This window comes from Nyctereutes procyonoides, unplaced genomic scaffold, assembly GCF_905146905.1.
Source record: "Nyctereutes procyonoides isolate TBG_1078 unplaced genomic scaffold, NYPRO_anot_genome, whole genome shotgun sequence".
Lineage (NCBI taxonomy): Eukaryota > Metazoa > Chordata > Mammalia > Carnivora > Canidae > Nyctereutes > Nyctereutes procyonoides.
This window is the reverse complement of record NW_026575126.1, coordinates 24319485-24340411: the sequence shown is the minus strand read 5'-3', so window position 1 is coordinate 24340411 and position 20927 is coordinate 24319485. Positions and strand designations below refer to the sequence as shown.

The window sequence follows — 20927 nt, the reverse complement described above, 5'->3', positions numbered from 1 at the left end:
AGATTGAGCATTCATTAGATTAAATGTCTACCAATTTTTTAATGAAGAGACAATATACTTTGTCATTTATTTTTAGCAGTTAAGAGTGATACAGGTGGAGTTCCTGGGTGACTCAGTGGGTTAAGTGTCCAACTCTTGATTCCAGCTCAGGTCATCATCTCAGAGTCATGAGATGGAGCCCTGAGGCTGAGGCCAGCTCCACACTCAGAAGGGAGTCTTCTTGAGATTCTCTCCCTCTCCCTCTGCCCCTCTCTACTGTGCTCTCTCTCTAAAATAAAGTAAATCTTTTTTTTAAGTGAAATAGGCATAACAGTAGGAATGTACTTAACTATGTTGAACTGTATCCTTAAATATGGCTAATATGATAAACTTTGTTTTGTATATTTTACCACAACTTTGAAAAAAAAAAGTGAACTAAATACTTCCTCTATTACAGAAAAAGTATCCTTGGTCTCCCTTGGGGCAAGCATTTTGGAGGGTTCTACTTGAAGACTCAACTCAAAGATACAAACTCCTGCTTTTCAGTCACAGAAGGCAGCTGAAAGGCATTTTTGGAAACCAAGAAGTCCACCTTCTCTTTTCATAGACTAGGAAAATGAAGTCCAGACAGGTAGAGTGACTGGACCAAGATCATATAGATCACAGAACAGAAGGGGAATAGATACACAGTCTCTATATGCCCAGTCTTGGCTCTGACTGCTGCACTGTTCTGTCCTGGTTGATAAATCAGCATTGGCCCCTCTTCTTAAACACCATATACTTTGTGTGTGGGCACACTCAGTACTGTCAGTTTGATCATTTGTATTTTTTTCTACATTTCCCTCTTTTTCCACAATAACTTCATGTACATTCCATTTTTGCAAATATTTTCTGTTTTTTTTTTCCTTTTCACCAACTTTAGGAAACTAGGCTTTATACGATGGCAAACTGATTTTTTTCTGGGTTAGGCAAAACAAAAGCAAAAACAATCGTTTTTTTTTGTTATTGTTGGCATAAAATACATTAGCTATATTTATAACAAACTTTCACATATATTTTCTCTTTGATCCTTTAAAGGTAAATAACTTTAGAATGTAAGGCCCATGAGGGAGTGGCCTTGGCTGATTTCATTTTCATTGCTATGTCCTAGTACCTGAAATAGTCTCTGACACATAATCATTGTTCAGTAAACATTTGCTGAATGAATAAATTAGTATGACTCTCATTTTAGAAATGAATATTTACTCAATTAACATATATATTAGCTCCAGAGGCTGGACTTAAGTCCAGTGCTCCTGATTCCAAATCCAGTGCACCTTGCAAATCATGACAGATTTACAAAATATTAAGGGATGATGTGAAAGCAAAACAGGTATAGGAAACTACTAGGAGTATTGGAGAAAAGACCTAAGAACATTGTATGTGAGGTCATAATGGTATAGGGGCCAAAGAAGGATTGATATTGATAGACAAAAGTAAATAAATTGACTGTGGGCTGGGGACCTGGGATATGGAGAACTCAGGATAGAGGGAATCATGATTGAGCTTATATGAATGTGCCATTGAAATAGATTCAGTAAATTGGAGGAGAGGATTCTGATATCTTCCTTCTCTTTACCCCTCCCTGTATGCTTCCCTCCGTAATAGGAGCAAAGGCACCCAGGCCTAATTTCAGCCATAAATGATGCCTAAACAAACACATAAAACAAGAAACAAACAAAAGCCCTCTATATGGCTACAAAATATTTATTTATGAGGCTGCTACATCAATAACACTAATTATACTGTAATTGCCAAGAACTGAAATTAATGTGATTTTGTGGAAATCCACAATCAATCTCAGGCCTAATTTCTGTGAATGAATGCACTCTGAACAAAATTTCAGTTTAGAGAGCATATTTCATTCTTAGAGTACTTGGCAAAATGACACTGGGGAGGAGAATTGTAAGATGTAATAGTATACTTCAATCCTAAACTATAAAGGCAATAAAGTCAGTCCATTCAGTACTGCCTGATTATAAGGCAGCTCCTTAACGGTTGCACAGTGAAACTAGTTTTGTGAATTATCAGACCTTACCGCTAGCCATGAGAAAATTCTCAAGATAGCAGACTGAAAAGTTCAGTGATTGCAGCATCATAATAATATTTCCCCAGCCATACATAGAGGTACAGTAAAATTGAATTATTTTGTGTTTAGATAGTTGGTGTAAATGAGAGAGACAAAAGGCCTTTCTCCTGAGCTGCTTCAGCATATGGAAACGAAAATGTATTTTACACAGTTCCCAATGTGAACGTTATGTTCGGTACATTGTGGTTAATTTTGAGCAACACTTTGGTCTTGCTTAAGATTTTAAAAATCCATCTCACTTTCATTTTGTGAATGCTTCTTATCTAGAGTGTTGTTCTGATACTATGGAACTGGAATGGAGCTAGACCTCTTGTTTGTATTTCAGAGACTAACTAAACAAGAGCTGCTGAAAATAAGGGACCATATTCTAAACATTCAATTTTAGCACAGAAAACACTGTTTACACGGTCCACAGTAATGGCAGCTGTTTCAGCTATTTAAATAGTATAATTACACATTTCATTCCAGAGTATAACAGTAACAGTTAGTTTACTAGCAAATCTCAAATTGAATGTACTCGTTCCTATATAAACATGTACAGGTAACCTATCAATAGTTACTGCCAATTATATCTGAACTATAATTTGGTCTTTATTGGAGCTGCAGTGCTTGAAAAGAATACTTTTCTTGGGAATGTTGAACCTTCCTCTATCCCCCCAAATGATAAAAAAAAAAAAAAATACAGTTGTCAGCATAATGTCTTGACATTCATGATGCCAGCCTGTCTTTACTGGTGTCAGATGTGAAAATAAATAGATATTAAACTGTCAGTCAATGAAATTGCAAAGTCAAGAACAGCTCTAGCTGTGATCCTGTGTGTTCTATTTGATGGACACAGGTGTTTAAGTGTTATGAATTCAACAGGGCCAGGGAACAAGAGAAACATTTTCCAGCAGTTTTCTATTTGCTAAAACATCTGAGATGAACTTTCCTATGTCTCAGGACTTCAGTAGACTCTCAGAGACTTGAAAAAATGCCAAGAATTCCCCCACTGTTTTCAGTGCTAAAATGTGAAAACTTGGCCCCAATTCCTGAAGGTACATTCTGTTATCATCTATACATGCAAGGTCTCCAAAGCCAAATAAAGGGCAGCTCCACTGGCCTTGAATGCACATTTGTGACAGACACCAGAGACCCACCCAGTTTATTTATTATTCATAAGACACTTAAAGCCAGTCATCTGTCACTAATAAACATTAACAGTATTAAAAATTAACAATCATCTTACAGCATGATGAAACCAACTCTTCCTTCTGCTTGTTGAGTACTGGAGCAAAGCATATAATATTCATTTATAACACAACTTTAGCCATTGTTGTTATTACTGTTGTGGTTATTATTAGCAATATTATGGTGTTGGCCTATGTGAGAGATCTCATCCTCCTGATGATACAAATTTGTCATTCTTCAATAAGTAGCATTAAATTTTTATCACAGCAAGTATCGTTAAATTCTCTTAACAGAGAATGATGTTTATAATGACATCATAAACAAAACCCTGTACTTGAACACTAACCAGCTGTATGAAGAAAGAACTGGATCCTTGTTGCTCTAGCTCTCTTATGCCAAACCACTTGTCAGCTCACAGAATAGTGTTCTCAAACATCAAGACTCAGGTGATTTTTGTGCCAACAGCTAGTTTAGATATCTACAGTGATCAAACTGAAATGTTACTCAAGGGTGATAAAACACAATCTATATTGCTGTGATAATTTATTAAATTATATGTAAAAAATCCTAGGTTGAGCATTTCCCTGATAATTCTCTTGCAATTATAATTTCCTTTTGGTGTCTGCTCCAGTAGGGACCTGAACAAACACAGTTAGAAAAGGCAGTTTAGAAAGATTACTCCAATAGCTAATTGTAAAATGGAATTTGACAGAAACAAATCTTAGCAGATCAGATCAAATGTCTCATTCTGATTTATGTCTTCAAATCAGTATCCACATTCAAGCATTTCAAACTTGGGGACGGATGGTTTTGGCAGTAACTTGCAATTGAAAACAAAATGGATGCAGATGATAAACAATAGCACCAAAAGAGTTGGGAGACACAGCAACCTTAAAGTTTAGCTTAATTTTCCTGCTTATGGAATAAAAAACCTGCTATGCCACCTTTTCCACTAAGGTGTTCTGTATCATTTTCTCATCATTACTTTATCGACAAAGTCAGGTACTATTTTCTGTTTGCTCTTCCTCATGTTGTTCTTTGTGGTAGATTGCAAAAATATCCACAATTCTTTATTTCTAAATCCTTCTGAAGTATGTTTGCCATTCCTCCCATCAGGAGGTGATGTCCATTTTCTCCCCTGTTAAATCTGGCTGTCCTTGTGATTGGCTTCAGCCAGTAGAGGGGGAAAGCAGTGATAGTATGTCAGTCTGTGCTTTCATCTCAAGAGTCTTTTCATGCTTCTGCTCACCCTCTTGGATTCCTTCAGAGCTGCGATGTGAGCAAATCTGGGTTAGCCTGCTGGGTGATGAGAGACATATGGCCCAAATGCCATTATCACCCCAGCTGACAGCCAGAAAACCTCCAGAAGCTGACTGGCAGCTGACTAAAAGTAGCAAGAATAAGTCCAACTGAGTCCTGAAAAATCACCCACCTGAGCCTGGCCTAAATTACTGTCTCACAGAATTGCAAGTTAACTGAACAGTTGGTTTATTTATTTATTTTATTTAAAGATTTATTTATTTATTTGAGAGAGAGAGACAGCACAAATGCATGTGAGCAGGGGAGGAGGAACAGAAGGAGAGAGAGTATCCTCAAGCAGACTCCATGCTGAGTATGGAGCCCAATGCGGGGCTTGATCCCAGGACTCAGAGATTATGACCTGAGGCAAAATCAAAAGTCAGCTGCTTAACCAACTGAGCTACCCAGGCACCCCAAATGGTGGTAGTTTTAAAGCACAGCAAAAACTAATACTCCCTTTTTAACTCATTACAATGTAATTTTGGTCTTCATCAACCAACTTACTTAGTCATGATCATTAAATAGTGACTACTGTTGCCAATTTTAATGAACTAATTGTAGTTTTTATCCTACATTCCTTCTCTGCTGCAATGTTGTTAACTTCTCTTTCTTACAAGACAGCAGGACAGCCTTTTGTTTCTCTATTGACAGATCTAGTTATTTCTTCTGAATGCCCCTTATATGTTGGGATTGTTTAGGGATCTGGCTTTAAACATTTTCTCTATCTATATATGATGTCCTTGGGTGATTTAACTCATTTGCATATTCTAAACTTGTATGTATTCAGACATCTAAATGTGCATCAGTTTGCCCTGTCTGATACAGGGGGCATACTGGCCAATTGAGATACTTAGCAAGTACCTGGAACTTAAATTTGAATTTTAAGTCATAATACACTTTCCCTCCGAATGTTTTGTGACTCTACTAATCATAACTTTGCAATCTAGATACCTCAGAGTCATCCTTGTTGCTTCCCTAAGTGTTCCTTTTGCCATTGAAACTTTCTTCTTTCCTTAGCTTATGACCGTAAAACATCAGCTCAGACTATTGCAAAAGCCTACTGTCTCTTTGTGGCCAGTCTTTTCCCAGTATTACCAGAGTTACATTCTCAAAGAAAATGTCATTACTCTCCTTACGGCCCCCTGCTACAGGTAAAATCTAAGCACTTCACTGTATATTTTAGAATCAGAAACACTTGCTTTAAAGTTAGCCTCCCAACTTAATAGGCTTCTGACCTTGCTTAACTTTGTAGCTTCTCTGAGCTTCCATTTCTCTATCTGTATAATATACTTTAAGTCATTCTGACCATCGAAAGACATACTTTACATAAGACTCTTATCAGAAGGAATGGCATATAAGGAATATTTATGTTTCACCTAAACTTCACAGTCTGCCTCTGAGTTACTTCCTTAACATCATTTCTTGCTACCCCTCCCATCTACATTTTTCCCTCCACTCATAGCCTTGAAGTATCTAATGTATTGGCCACACTTAGTTTGGCGCCAGTTCTTAAGTAGTCCACCATATTTTATTGATTTTATTAAGATACTTTTAACATCTCTAATATGAAGGATGGATCTTCCAATTAGTGGCATATGATAATTTAATTGGTAGCTTTATTTGTTCAGTTTTATTTTGGTACCACTTATATGGTGTATTTAGTTAAGTGGAATATGATATTTGCTTCCTGATTCCTTGCCTTTGTTCATTTTTCCTAGAATAATGTTCTTTCCTTAACTTGTAGGTAAACTCAGGATTTTCTGACTTGGTCAGACATTTCTTCCCTCTTAGTTTTTCACGTTTCTACAGCCCACTTTTCATGACTTTCTATCTGCTTAGAGTTAACTAACTACAGGTAGAAGGAACACAATCCACACAAAACCACACTGAATTTTGACACTATCTGCACATTCTAAGGGTTCCCCAAAACACCAGGTGTTTCAATAATTCCAGAAGTACTCACAGAATTCATTGAAAGCTGCTGCATTTTAGGTTATGGTTTATTACAGAGAAAGGATGCAAATTATAATCAGCCAAAGGAAGAAGCAAATGAGACAGATCTAGAAAAATATCAGAAATAGAGCTTCCCTTGTTCTCTCCCTTTGGAGTCAGGACATGTTACTTTTCTGACATCAGTGTATGACAATATGCATGGAGTATTACTAATCTAGGAAGTTCCCCTGAGTTCTAGAGTCCAGAGTTTTCTTCTTTTTTTTTTTTCAGAGTTTTTATTGGTGCTCCATGATCTACATATTGATTGATTGATCATTGCCAATATGGTGGATCTCCAGGTGACCCAAAGCTCTCACATTAAACCACATTGTTTGTTGGTTTTTCTGGCATAGTCAGCTTCTATCTGAAATGATACTGCTAGATTATGCAGCATGATCTCAGGCAAACAAAGACATTCCTATCAAGTATGACATTCCAGAGGCTTAGAGATTGCCTCCCAGATGCCAAAGACAAAAGTCAGACCTCTTTCTAGACAAGGTTAAATTCTTTATTACACACTAGTATGTACTTACTAGAAATTATTATTTATCTCTAGGTCTTTATAGGCTAGATGCTCCCACAGGAGAAAGAGCACATGTTTTGAAGTCAGATAGACCTGTGTTCAAATCCTGGATCCATTGCTTATCTACAGGATGACCTTGAGCAAGTTACAAAGCTTTACTTTTTTAATCTGAAAAATAGGTGAAGTTATATGAATATTATAAGATTATTCTAAGAATGAATTAGATAATATTATATGGGATATTTATAGTAATATCTGTTTACAGTAATCATAGACAGTGGCAAATTATATGATTATTATCATTTTTCCTTTACTATCCACACAGATTAATTAACATCCTAATTCTTTTATTAGGAAAAGAGAACAAGGGACACCTGGGTAGCTCAGTGGTTGAGCATCTACTTTTGGCTCAGGGCATGATCCTGGAGTCCTGGGATCAAGTCCCACATCGGGCTCCCTGCATGGAGCCTGCTTCTCCTCTCTCTGCCTGTGTCTCTGCCTTTCTCTCTGTGTCTCTCATGAATAAATAAATAAAATCTTAAAAAAAAAAGAGAGAGAACAAAAAATAACAAAGGAAAAAATAAGCTTATATAGCTCAGAGACGGAATCAAATTTCATTAAATATAACATTTCAATCATAGGTAATTTATATTAATTCCACAAGCTAACAACTTTATGTTTTAGATTATTATTTCTTAAAATGGGAGATCTGTGGTTATTAGGGTATTGACAGTACTTGTGTGAAGAAAACTATAGCTAGTAGCTATCTTCATTAAAGAACTCAGGCTTTAAATTAAGAACATCTACAAAAGAAGACTGAAGTTTCAAGATAAGTGATTATGAAAAACTAAATCCCAGACGTAGGGCAAGCTTACAAATGATCTCCAACTTCCCTCAAAGGACAGGCTGTTTGAACATCTACATAAATGGCATATCCAACTCTGCTTGAATACTTCCTACCAGTGTAAGCAAGAAAAAAGCAGCTTTGTCTCAAGATGGATTTGATTTAAAATATTACCTTAAAAAATCTCTCCTGGACTTTGAATTCTAGCAAAGTTATAAGTAAAGCAAGATGAAATTCTTTCTGACTACAAAACCCCACACATGCATGATAAAATATAGCAATCATCCTTATAAAAGCTAAATTCTTCAGGAAACTGGGAAAATCTCTAGTGACAAGAAATGAAGAAGAAAACAAACAAAAAAGAGCTGAAAGTAAATGAATCTGATGCTGGAGCTTTGCTAAGAGATCTTTTCCATTGGGTGTGTAAATTCTTGGACTAACTTCTGGGTAGGAATAGGAGGCCAGATTATGGACCTATTGAAGATAGAGAATGAGAACTGAGACTTGCCCAAAAATTCAGGTCTTAGAAGGGCTACTCAGAACTCTCACAGATACAGTCCTGCTGAATAATAACTTCACAATTCAACATTATGAACAAACAAGGAGAAAATTCACAATGAGAGAGAACCAGCAGGCATATTAAACATTAGTATTAAATCCTTATGAACCTTAGATATAGACCTAAGAAATTATAAATGTATTTAAAATTTAATAAAATGTGGAAGAAGGACATATAAAATTTCAAAATACAGTAAAATGCTATTAGAAAGGAACAGGAGGCAGATATGAAAAATATTTGAATAGAGCGTCTATAAAAGAACAATATAGTCAGTGAAATTAAAAAATCAGGTAGAGAGCATTTTACACAGCATTTTGCAAACTCCTAAAGAGATAGAGCAAGAAGAGAAATGGAAAATAGATGTGATGAAAGTTGTTTTTGACATACAAAGTAACATCCCTCAGGTTCTGAGAATTAGGACATGGATCCCTTTGGGGGCCGTTAATCAGCATACCACAAGAAGTTGTGGCTAAGAATTTTTCAGATTTCATAAAATATAATGATAAACATCATATCATATTTTTCCCTAGAACCAACTTTATTTTTATTTATAATGTAATATACAGTAGCAAACATTATTATCAGAGTAGAATTAAATAAATGAATAAGCCAATGAATGAATAAATAAATCTGCATACAGATACATCATAGTAAAATTACAGCATACCAAATAAAAAGCAATAATAGTCAGAAGGTGTTAAAATAATAATTTTAAGGCTCTGAGAGAAACGTAGCTGTAAATATAAACTTTGCATCATTAAGTTCTCATTTAAGACTTAGGGTAATGTAAAACATTCTTACTAAAGACTGTTAGAATATAATCTCATTCATAGATCCTCACTGAAAGAGATTCTAAAAGAAGTACCTGAGGAAGAAGAAACCGAAAAGGAAGGAGTGAGATGCAAGAAACGGTAGTAAGCAAATTGGTAAAACACAAGTATAGCTAAGTAATTATTGATGGCATAAAATTAGTAATCGTAATCACCGTTCATTGTGGAAATGAAGTATTGAGCAACAATACAAGTAACACCGAAGGAATTTTAAATTGATGCATCAAGTCCTTTAAATTGTTTGAATAGATAAGGATTACAATTAGACTTAGAAAAGTTGCTCATTAAAGTGTAAAATTTGAAGGCTAACTACTAATAGAATAGAAATGAAATATGTAGTTTCTAAATCAATAGAGAAGGAAGGTAAAAGCATAAATCTATAATAGCTAGAATCCAGAAAAGAAAATAACCTCTTTCCCCTCCAAAGACATGATAAATAAGAAGCAAAATCTAAGATGTTGGAAGCATGTCTAGATTTTGTCAGTAAACAATATAAAAAAAAACTAACAATAAAAGAGATTTTTCAGAACAATTAAAAAAATCTTCTTCTCATTTGCATAAAGGCACACCCAAAAAGTTAAAAAAAAGAGGGGAAAAATGCAACAAGCAAATTCCAATGAAAATAAAAGCTGTGGCAGATCTATTAATATCAAATAGAATTGAAGATATTATTAGAGATAAAAAGAGTCAGAATATAATGAAAAATGAATAATTCACCAAGAAAAATCTAGAAAGTCTACATTTTCCAGTACCTAATAAGATAGCTTCAAAATATATTAGGAAACAAACTGATAGAATTATAAAGAGTAATAGATTAATTTACGATCTTATTGATTTAATTGAACAAAGCACTCTGAATAATTAGTAGATTATTCAGAAAATATATTTGTAAATGTTTAGAAATCTGAACAGCCTAGTTATCCAAGCTGATTCTAATAGATTTATATATATAACCCTGGGCTGGGCATTATTCTGAAGTACAAATAGAACATTTATAAAAATCGACTACAAATTCAAAGCGTATCTTACTGATATCAATAAGATATAGACCATGTTTTCTAATGAAAATGCAGTTGAATCATGGCATTGTCATCAAAATCAATAACAAAAACACCAAAGCCATTACATCATTATTTAAATCAATAACAATGAAAACACAAACAATTCCATGGACAGTCAAACACAAATGTTTAAGTAACCCATTAGTCAAAAAATTACAATAAGTTTTTATCCATTTTAAAATTGATTGAAAATGAAAAAAATAAAATGATTTGAAAATGAAAAGATTACATATCAAACTTGTAGGGTAATGCCAACATGATTTAGATGGAGATTTTTATCTCTAAATATTTGTTAGAAAAGAAGAATTAAAATCAGTGTCACCAGAGTCACTAATTTAAAGAATTGAAAAAAAATAAGTTAAACCACCTAAGTGTAATGAAGGGAATATTCGCATAAGAGTAGGAAATAGAAGTAGAAAAAACAAAAATAGGAGAGCGAATAAGCAAAAATAAAGGTGGTTCTATGGCAGAAAAACTATTAAAATAAGTTACATTCTTATGATTCTAAAAATAATATAATTGACTAAAGGTAAAGAAAAATAAAAGTAACTATTAGAAAAGAAACAAGACAACTGCAGTCAAAGATTTTTTAAAAATAAGTTATGGTGGGACACCTAAGTGGTTCAGTGCTTGAGCATCTGCCTTGGGCTCAGGGCATCATCCCAGGGCCCTGGGATGGAGTCCTACATTGGGCTCCCCACAGGGAGCCTGCTTCTCCCTCTGCCTGTCTCTGCCTCTCTCTGTATGTCTCTCATGAATAAATAAATAAAATCTTAAGAAAAATAAATTAAAAAAATAAAAACTATAGTATGGGGGACTTTGTGATGTCAGAGTGGTGAGATGGAGGCATTGGGCTCTATGCTTGGCAGAGTCTGATATTCTCTCGCCTTTTCCCTCTGCTGCTCCTCCCATTCTCCCCCTCCCTCTCATAAATAAATAAATAAATAAATAAATAAATAAATAAATAAATTAGTATACTACAATGTAAACTTTAAATTTGAAATATTTATATGTTTGCTTGTAAATAAATTTATAAATTTGAAAGTTTATGTGAAGTTTCCCAAAAGAATATAATTTGTCAAAAATGACTTGTAAAAAAATTAAAGATATAACAGACCTGTAATTATTAAATAAATTTATTCACTATTTAAATATATACCCTGTTGGGCATCCTGGGTGGCTCAGCGATTTAGTGCCACGTTCAGCCCAGGGCCTGTTCCTGGAGACCTGGGATCGAGTCCCACGTCAGGCTCCCTGCGTGGAGCCTGCTTCTCCCTCTGCCTGTGTCTCTGCCTCTCTCTCTCTCTCTCTCTCTCTCTCTCTCTCTCTCTCTCTGTGTGTGTGTCTCTCATGAATAAATAAATAAATAAAATCTTTAAAATAAATAAATATATACCCTGTCTATACATCCACAAATTACAGACCTAGGCAGCTTAAAATAATTCTACCAATGCTTATATTAAATCTATATTTAAAATATAGATAATTCCAATTTTATGTAAAATGCTCCAAAAATGGAAAAAGAGGAAAAATTGCTATTAGAAGAAAAGTAAATTATTGACTGCCATCAAATTGGATGTACTCAAGGTTTAATACTATACCATATACATTAATGAAATTTCTCTTTAGCAAATAAAGATGAAAGAAACATAAATGTACCCATAGATACAGAAAAATTTAGTGTACATTAATGGTAATATAAAACCATAATTGGAATAGGAATAGAAGGAAAATTCCTTAACCTACTGAAGTAGTGTCGAGGAGACCTTTCTCTGCCCTGTGCTCTTTTTAGCCAGACTTAGAATCAAATTGACATGAGACAGATTATCCGGAGAAAATCAAATTTAATAGGTGTATTACAGGGAATCCACACAGACACAAGATTCCAAAGACAATGAGGCAACATGAAGCTTTTATGAGCTAAGTAGAAGGGGTAGGGTGTTAGGATACAAAGTACAGAAAGCTCATTAGCAAGAAGGTGAAAGGAGATGTTTGGAAAACATCCATAGGTTGTCCTATGTAGATAAGTTCCTTAGGTAAAGAGGGTCTATTAATATTTCTCTTTCTGTTGTAGGCTCTCCTTTCCAATGTAAATCAGGCAGTTATGGGGGGAACAGAGAACTTCTCTTGCATCTGCTGGATTCTTGTTACTTTTAACTTGACATAGTCTTTATGCTAAAGTGGCATATTTTAGGGTGTCTCATCCTGCACCCCTTCAGTAGTATTTACTAAAGCTATAGCAAACAAACATAATTAGAAACTTTTTATTTTCAAAGTCAGGATCAAGACATGTACGTACTATGACTGCTTCTAATTCATAGTGTTCTTAAAGACTTAGTTAACACAAAGAAATAAGGAAAAACATACATATATTCAGATAGGAAAAGAAAAAAATCAAAATCTCATTCTTCAGGGACAATATGATTGTCTGTATAGGGAACCCAAGATAATTTACAAACTATTAGAATCAATAAAAACATTAAGCAAGTATTTTGGACAAAAGTTCAATATACAAAAGTGAATCGAAAATGTAATCCCAAATCATCATATAAAGGGACACAGAAGCTGGAATGAACATTGTAACAAATGTCCCAAAAGATGTTTAACCTCTTGTGGAAAATAATAAAGCTATATTGGAAGACTTAATAGACCAAAGAAATGAAGCAACTTATGTGTTCATGGCTGGAAAGCCTCAATAATGTTAAAACATTTAATTTCCTGAAGTTAATATGTTAATTAAATACAAATATAATTTTAAAAATATTTTTTCATGAAATTGACAAACTTTTTCTAAAAAGCATGTGTAAATCCAAAGGTCAATCAATACTAGCCAAGAAAATTTTGAGGAAGTACAAGGTAGGAAGATTTGTCATATCAAGCTTTCAGAATTATCACCATAAAATTATAATTATAAAATATTGTGGTACTGGCACAGAAAAATATTTTGGGACAGTATAGATTGCCTAAAAACAGGTCCCTCAAACTTACTATAAAAATATTGTAGTAATAACTAATTACTATATTCCAGAAGTGGTATTGTATAGGAGAGGGATTAACAAAAACTTAATAGGATAATCGATTATGCATTTATTATATCTCTACCTCACATAAATTATAAAAATTAATTCCAAGTAGATATCAGATCTAAATATGAAAAGAATAATTTAAAACACATAATACTTAATTATGGAAGTGCTGAATCATCATATTGTATACCTGAAACTAATTAAACACTGTATGTTAACTAAGAACATAACAGGAATCAAATTCCATTTAATTGGAATCAAAATAAAAACTTAATAAGAAGTAAATAATAAAAATAAAGAAATCTGTCATTTACAGTATCATGGATGGACCTTGAGGGCATTATGCTAAAAGAAATCAATCAGAAAGAAAAATAAAAATACCATGAGATCTATCCTGTATGAGGAATTAAAAACAACTCACAGATAGACAGAAGTGATTGGTGGTTGCCAGAGGTGGGGAATGGGGGTGGGCAAAATTTGTGAAGGGTGTTAAAAGATACAAACATCAAGTTATAAAATAAGTCACAGGGATAAAATGTGTAGCCTGTCGACTGTAGTTAATAATACTGTATTGTATATTTTAATGTTTTTAGGAGTAAATTCAGATGATCTCATCAACATACAAAAAAAAAAAATCCTGTAAGTTTATATGGTGATTGATGTTAACTAGATCTATTGTGGTGATCATTTCACAATATATATACATATCATATCATTATATAATATATCTGAAACTGTTGTTGTATGTCAGTCTTACTGATAAAAAATAAGTGTTTGGGCATCAAAGTAAAGTAATACTAGACAAGATCTTAATGAACTTCAGGTAAGGCATAAAAATATAAGCCATTAAAGAGAAAAAGTGGCACATTTGATCTCATCTAAATTAAAAATGTCTATGTATTAAATAATATTGAAAGTATAATGGAAAAAATGTGGTATTTAGCTTCCAGTATTTATGCTAGACTTCTGTACCTTAACTTCTTGTGTCATTTTCTTTTACTATCCAATGAGCAAGACAAGTCAGCTTACATACTGTATAATTTCATTTATTAAACATATTCAATGTCGATGGCTTTGTGGTATACATAGAAGGCAGTGCACTAACAAACCTGATTTACATGGCCTTCCACCCAGCCTTATTGCCTTTAGTGGTTCTAGTTAACATCCTCAAGGATATGCATATTATTTCTGAAGCTTTAAATTCTTTTTTTAAAGATGGCAACCATCTTTGATTTCAGTTTTGATTTCAGACCAGTGAGTTTTGGGGCTCAGTTTGTATGTCTTGAGAACATGAATGAGGTATTGCCTAACTTTTATTTGATGGAAGCATTATTTTATTTACAATGCCCAGTAATACCACATGCTAACCAAACCTACCAAAGAACAGCTCTGACAAAAGATTCGAAATACCTGCCCTGTAATTCGTAATTTGCTGTAAGTCTGTCCTTTTCTGTTTAGCTCATTCTCTTGCTTGGTAATATTCTTAATTTAGTGTTTACTCCATTGGGCAAATTCCCAGCTTGAATCAAATTTGTTATTCTGAAAGAAACCATGTGTTGCCATCCATATTTATATTTGTATGGTTAGCTTAAAAAGTCAAGAGAGCATGCATGAGGACAAATGTAAACATGTTTATGTATGTTTGTATGACTGTTCTCACTTACCATACATATACATAAACAGCCTTGAAAGAAAACCAATAGATTCTGTTCCTGCTCTCTTCACACCATAAACTTTCCAATATAATCTTGTTTCCCCCAATAGACCCGGTCTTAATTTGTCTTTTCTTTATCTCAAAATTCCTTCGCTGTCAAGCCAAGTTACTCTTAAAAGGACTCTGGGAATTGCAGTCAAGAGAAAGATATATTAAAGTATCATTATTCAAACATAAAAATTTAATAAAAATGTTAACAAGGTTTCCCTAAGGTGGGGGTGTTTATTACTTACTTTCTTTTTTTTTAACAGCACAATTACATTTCTACAGATAGAGGTCAGGTATAACTTATAGCACCTGCAATTTAAAGAAAATGTGGGAGGAAAAGAACACTATCCCTCAGACATTATACACACAACTTTCTTTCCTATGTAATTTTAAACTCTTTTAATTTTTCCTCAGTTTCAAAGGAGAGTTCAATTGTGAATGATGGCAGTGGCTTTTTCTTTAATTTGTGACATCTAATCTTTACTTTAGGCTTCGCCAGTCACATCTCACTATGTCTCATTGCCTGTGCCCTGACACAATAAATCAGGCCAAGGTGATCCAATATCGTGTGACATTTTTTTAAAAAAAGGATATTAAATGGTGGCAGAAGATATGGCTGAAACACGTCAATGTGGACCCAAGGGGCATTGTTCTTCTCTAACAATTTGCTTTCTCAGAGTCTGGCTAGAAGAATTATTATTGCCCTTTATATATAAACATCCTTATCCAAATAGTCTTCCTCTTATGCCTAATATATGCATTCCTGTCATATGAAAGCCACTTGCTTAAGCTGCTTTTCTGTCTATTTGTAGTCTGTTCAGGCACACAGTCCTCAGCAGGAGTCCGGCTCCATGATTCATTGCCTCAGATTTCCTACGGAGCTTACATGATGCTCGCTCAGCCCCATACGGTTTTGTATCCATTATAACCAGGGACAAGTAAGCAGGGCTCAGGAGTCTGAGCATCTATCTAAGAATAGCTCCCTGACGCCTTGCTTTACTCACAATAAATGAACAATGAACTCTTTACATGCTAACCTCGTATGGTGAAGAGAAATTATAGGAGCTTACTTGAGTTAAATAAGGGAAGAAGCATTGAGAGTGAAGCTCCTAAAATGAGCAGGTCAATAACTAGTTTACAGAGACCAGGGCACCTGGCTAATGGGAGAATAAAGAATTATGCTTGTCACAGAAAAAAGAAAGATGCTGTCCTGGTTTAGTGCTAAATAATTACATTCATTATACTGAGAATAGCTCTGCAAGTGGTCGGTTGCACTAGTTAATTCATTAGCAAAACTAATCGGCAAACAACAAACAACAATTGGGGTAAATTTAACCAATTTCAATAGAATGTTTGGCAAAACAGGATTTTCTTTATACTAGAAAAGGAAAATTACACTGGAAAACTGCCACATAATTGTGTGTGTCTTCTGATTTTTGTCTCGAGTTTCAATATGAAAGATGGAAATCATAGCTAAGGCAGAGAGAGGGCATAGGTACAAATGATGATTCTACTGAATGATTTCAGATGACCTAAAATATCCCGAAGTTTCAATGTTAATCCTGACAATGAGTAGAAAACAGACTCTAATAGTAAGGGGTTTTCCACTGTCCTTGCTTTATGAGATTTGTGGTTATATAATTAAATATAATAACGTATGTTGTGTGTAATACGTAATAACTATAGATAGCATAATTCTGGAGTGTTAATAATATAACTTAGATCCATATAACCCAGAGAAGCTTAGAGTAGTTTTACCTTTGACCAGACTAAGTGGTTCAACTGTGGCTAATACAAAACTCTAATGTAATTAATTTGCTCATTTATGCATTCAATATGCATCATAACTTTAGACAAAAATCCTACAAGAGAAACAGTAATTTGTCTTGATGGAAGGGTGAGGAATGATTAGATAATATGGGGCACTAAGATTCATTCTCCTTCTTAAAATGGATGGGTTTTTTCCTTTATTTCTGGAATAAAGTTTTTTTTTTTTTTTCTATTTTCTTTTAGAGAAGAAAGAATTCAAACATGCAATGCCAGGAAAGAAGGTAAGATTGAGGGATAAAATCTAAAGGGTCTACTGAGCCTGGTAGCTTTATTCTGTGTTACCACAGAGCAGCACTATTCATTTAGAATTCCAAAAAAACAGTTAACTCATCTGTTGAATTCAACACAAAATCACTGATTTGATCCACTATAGATGTTATATTCATCACGGATTTTTCCCCAAATAAATAGCAAGTCTATGGCAAGATCTTTGTAGAGTCCAGAAATTCTTCAGTAGGCCCTAGAATCAATAAAATGGGGTAACTGCATTTATCGTGTATTCTTCAAGCAATACCTCTCTGCCAAGCAAATGCTAAGAAGAACATTGGTATTAAAGGGTTTTTCTTTTAGGCTCTATATTCTAAAAACTTAAGAGGAATATGTAGGAGGATCATGACTTCTAATATTCTCTAGCCTAGGATTTCTTAACCTAGGTACTACTGACATTGTGGCTCAAATAATTTGTTGGAGGTAGGCGTGGGATGGGGGTCAGGGTCAGGGGGTGGGGAGATGTCCTGTGTATTATAGGCTGGGTAGCAGCATTTCTGGCTTCTACCCACTAGATGCCAGTAGCAACTCCCTCAGGCTGTGAGAACCAAAAAAACTGTCTCCGGACATGGCAAAATGTTCCTTGGGGGGCAGTATTCCTCCCCTTCTCCCCACCCGACCCCCCACTCCTCCTTGAGAATTGGGGTTGTAGTCCCACTCTAGTGCTCTCCAGTGCACATGCTATACTTCAGGTACCATGGGCTGGACACACCCAGATGTCTCTAACTCTGCGTACCTGGTTCCATCTAAATGTTACAACTTCTTAGCCCACTTTTTCCTCCTTCTCATTTGAATTCCTGTCGGCTCTATACTGAGTTGGTGTTCCTCTGCTCTACTGCCACATAAATGTGTCTATGAAAGTACTTAGTATCTTTTTAACTGTGGATTTTGCTACCAGACAATAAACTCCTTATGGGCAAGGGAACATATCTTATATGTTCTTAGCTCCAAGCATACTTCTTGGTGAACTAGAGGCAAATTCAAGGGAAAAAGGAAAATAACAGTAAGAAGGGAGAAAGTCAAAATGAAAAATGGCTTATCAGAAATCTTGTTAGTGAATAAGTATATGGAAGGGCATTTATAGCCACTATGGATCTGAAGCGTTCGGGTCAAATGAATAGTTAGCATCTATTTGGGTATTCTATACAACATCAAAATCAACTGAGCATGACTAAACTGTTTAGGCAAGTTTTATATCTGTGCTTAAGGTTGGATACACGTGTTTCTCCTTGCTCTTGAAAGCTCAGCCAATTCTTGAAGCCCCTGGAAAATCTGTTTGCTACTTGGTTAGAAATTGTGCCAGGCATTCTCTTTTGATATTCAAAATTACTTTAGTTTTGAGCTATGATCTAAACTTTCATAGTTTTTGCCTTTGTCACGTAGAAAGTTATTTTTTTTATTTTTTTTAATTTTTTTTATTTCTTTATGATAGTCACAGAGAGAGAGAGAGAGAGAGAGAGAGAGAGAGAGGCAGAGACATAGGCAGAGGGAGAAGCAGGCTCCATGCACCGGGAGCCTGATGTGGGATTCGATCCCGGGTCTCCAGGATCGCGCCCTGGGCCAAAGGCAGGCGCCAAACCGCTGCGCCACCCAGGGATCCCGAAAGTTATTTTTTTTAATTAAATTTTGCGGTCTGCTTGGTTTGGAGTTTCTAAAGCCTCATAGAATGGTTACATGTATAACCAATTCTCATTTTAAAGATTGCATTGAGAATTCTGTTAGTATCTAAATCAGGCAATATTATAATTATTATATTTCAAAAAGTACCTATGAATGGAATATATTATAAGAACAAGAAAGAAAGGGAGAGAGGGAACATGGGTTTGCACAATTAGAAGAACCCAAATTTACTTCTAATTTCATCTCTTTTAAAGCAATTATTCTCACTTAGTTACCCCCAAGCTATAGATTAGGCCCCATTATCACTTGTGGTTTTTTTTTCTTTTTTCTTTTTTTTTTTTTTTTGTACTATGTTCTTTCAAGAGTACATAAATATACTATGAGTACATAAATATACTATGAAGACTTTGCTTTCAGGTGATACTTTTTTATACATGTTGTAGGGAAGGAAAATGAGGACACTAGTGTCATAGGTCATATTATTATTTCAAATATCCACTGCTGTCCCTATAGGATGATTGTATATTCCCTACCCCTTAATACACTGCCTGACCAAAATGATTGCCTTGGCCAAAGGAATGTTAGTGGTAGTGATCTGTGCTTCCAGCTGAAAGTCTAAGAACTATCCTGAATTCTATCATCAATTTTTCTGTCTCCAGTGAGGCTAGTGTTTCAAAAGTACAGTGGTTTTGTCATTTGCATCTCAGAATGAGAAGACCATAGATGCCTCCAATCCTTTAAAGACATGTTACATGAATAGGGAAATTTTGTTGTTGTAAGCCATTGATATTTTTTTTTCTTATTCATTTAACAATTATTCTTTGAGTATCTCGTATGTTCTAGGCACTGTTCTAGACACTCTGGATGCATAAGTGAAGCAGACAAAATTCTTGCCCTCGTGGAATTTATATTCTACTGGGGAGATGCAATTTTTTAAAAAAGTAAATAATATAGCATGGTAGAAAGAAATAATATGATGGAGGAAAATTAATCAGCAAAGAACATGAGTAACTAACTGGGAGATAATGGATTCTTTTGTAAATAGGGTGGTCAGAGTGGGTCTTTTGTTTGCTTTTTTGTTTTGGGGTTTTTTTGTGAGAGAGAGAGGAAGAGAGAGAGAGAGCGCAAGCAAGCAGGGAGGGGCAGAGGGAGAAGGAGTGAGAGAGAATCTCAAGCAGGCTTCCAAGCTCAGCATGGAGCCTTTCGCTGGGCTTGATCTCATGATCCTGACTGAGATCATTACCTGAGCTGAAATCAAGTGTCAGACTCTGAACCAACTAAACCATCCAGGTGCCCCCAGAGTGGGTTTTATTGAAAGGTGACTTTTTTCATTCTTAAACTATTTATATTTCACTTTTTTTCTAATTTTTAAGGAAAACATTTTGCTTCAGAGAATTTGAAATATCACTCTGATTTAGGGTTGTTTATCACAATATAACTTAGCAAAAGCTGACTGATATATTTAGAAGTAATTATTTTTTTAAAAAATGCCATTATATAGTTTTGATAAATAGAATTCTCATGTGTTTTCATGTTTAAATAATTACTATGAACTTAGTAATTAAGTTCATCTATTAAGAAGATGTATACTATATATTATATATAATATGTATTAAGATGTATATAATACAAGACACACATATATATATAATATGAGATATATATCTTAATATATATTGTGAAATGGGCAGCCCGGGTGGCTCAGTGGTTTAGCGCCGCCTGCAGCCCGGGGCCGGATCCTGGAGACCCTGGATCAAGACCCACGTTGGGCTCCCTGCATGGAGCCTTCTTCTCCCTCTGCCTGTGTTTCTGCCTTTCTCTCTGTGTTTCTCATGAATAAATAAATAAAATATTAAAATATATATATAGTGAAATTATTACACATTGTGTAATACATATTGTGTATTATTTTTAAACAGTATTTTTTTTTAATTTTATTTATTTATGATAGTCACAGAGAGAGAGAGAGAGGCAGAGACACAGGCAGAGGGAGAAGCAGGCTCCATGCACCGGGAGCCCGATCATATTGTGTATTATTAAACAATGTGTAACATATTGTGATATTGGAATATAATGATGAGAATGAATGAGACAGCT

General features: G+C 34.7%; 1 pseudogene; it reads left to right on the top strand.

The window, feature by feature from the left end:
• The first annotated feature begins 4603 nt into the window (after positions 1-4603).
• Positions 4604-20927, top strand: part of LOC129519797 (T-complex protein 1 subunit gamma-like) — a 36732-nt pseudogene continuing 20408 nt past the window's right edge.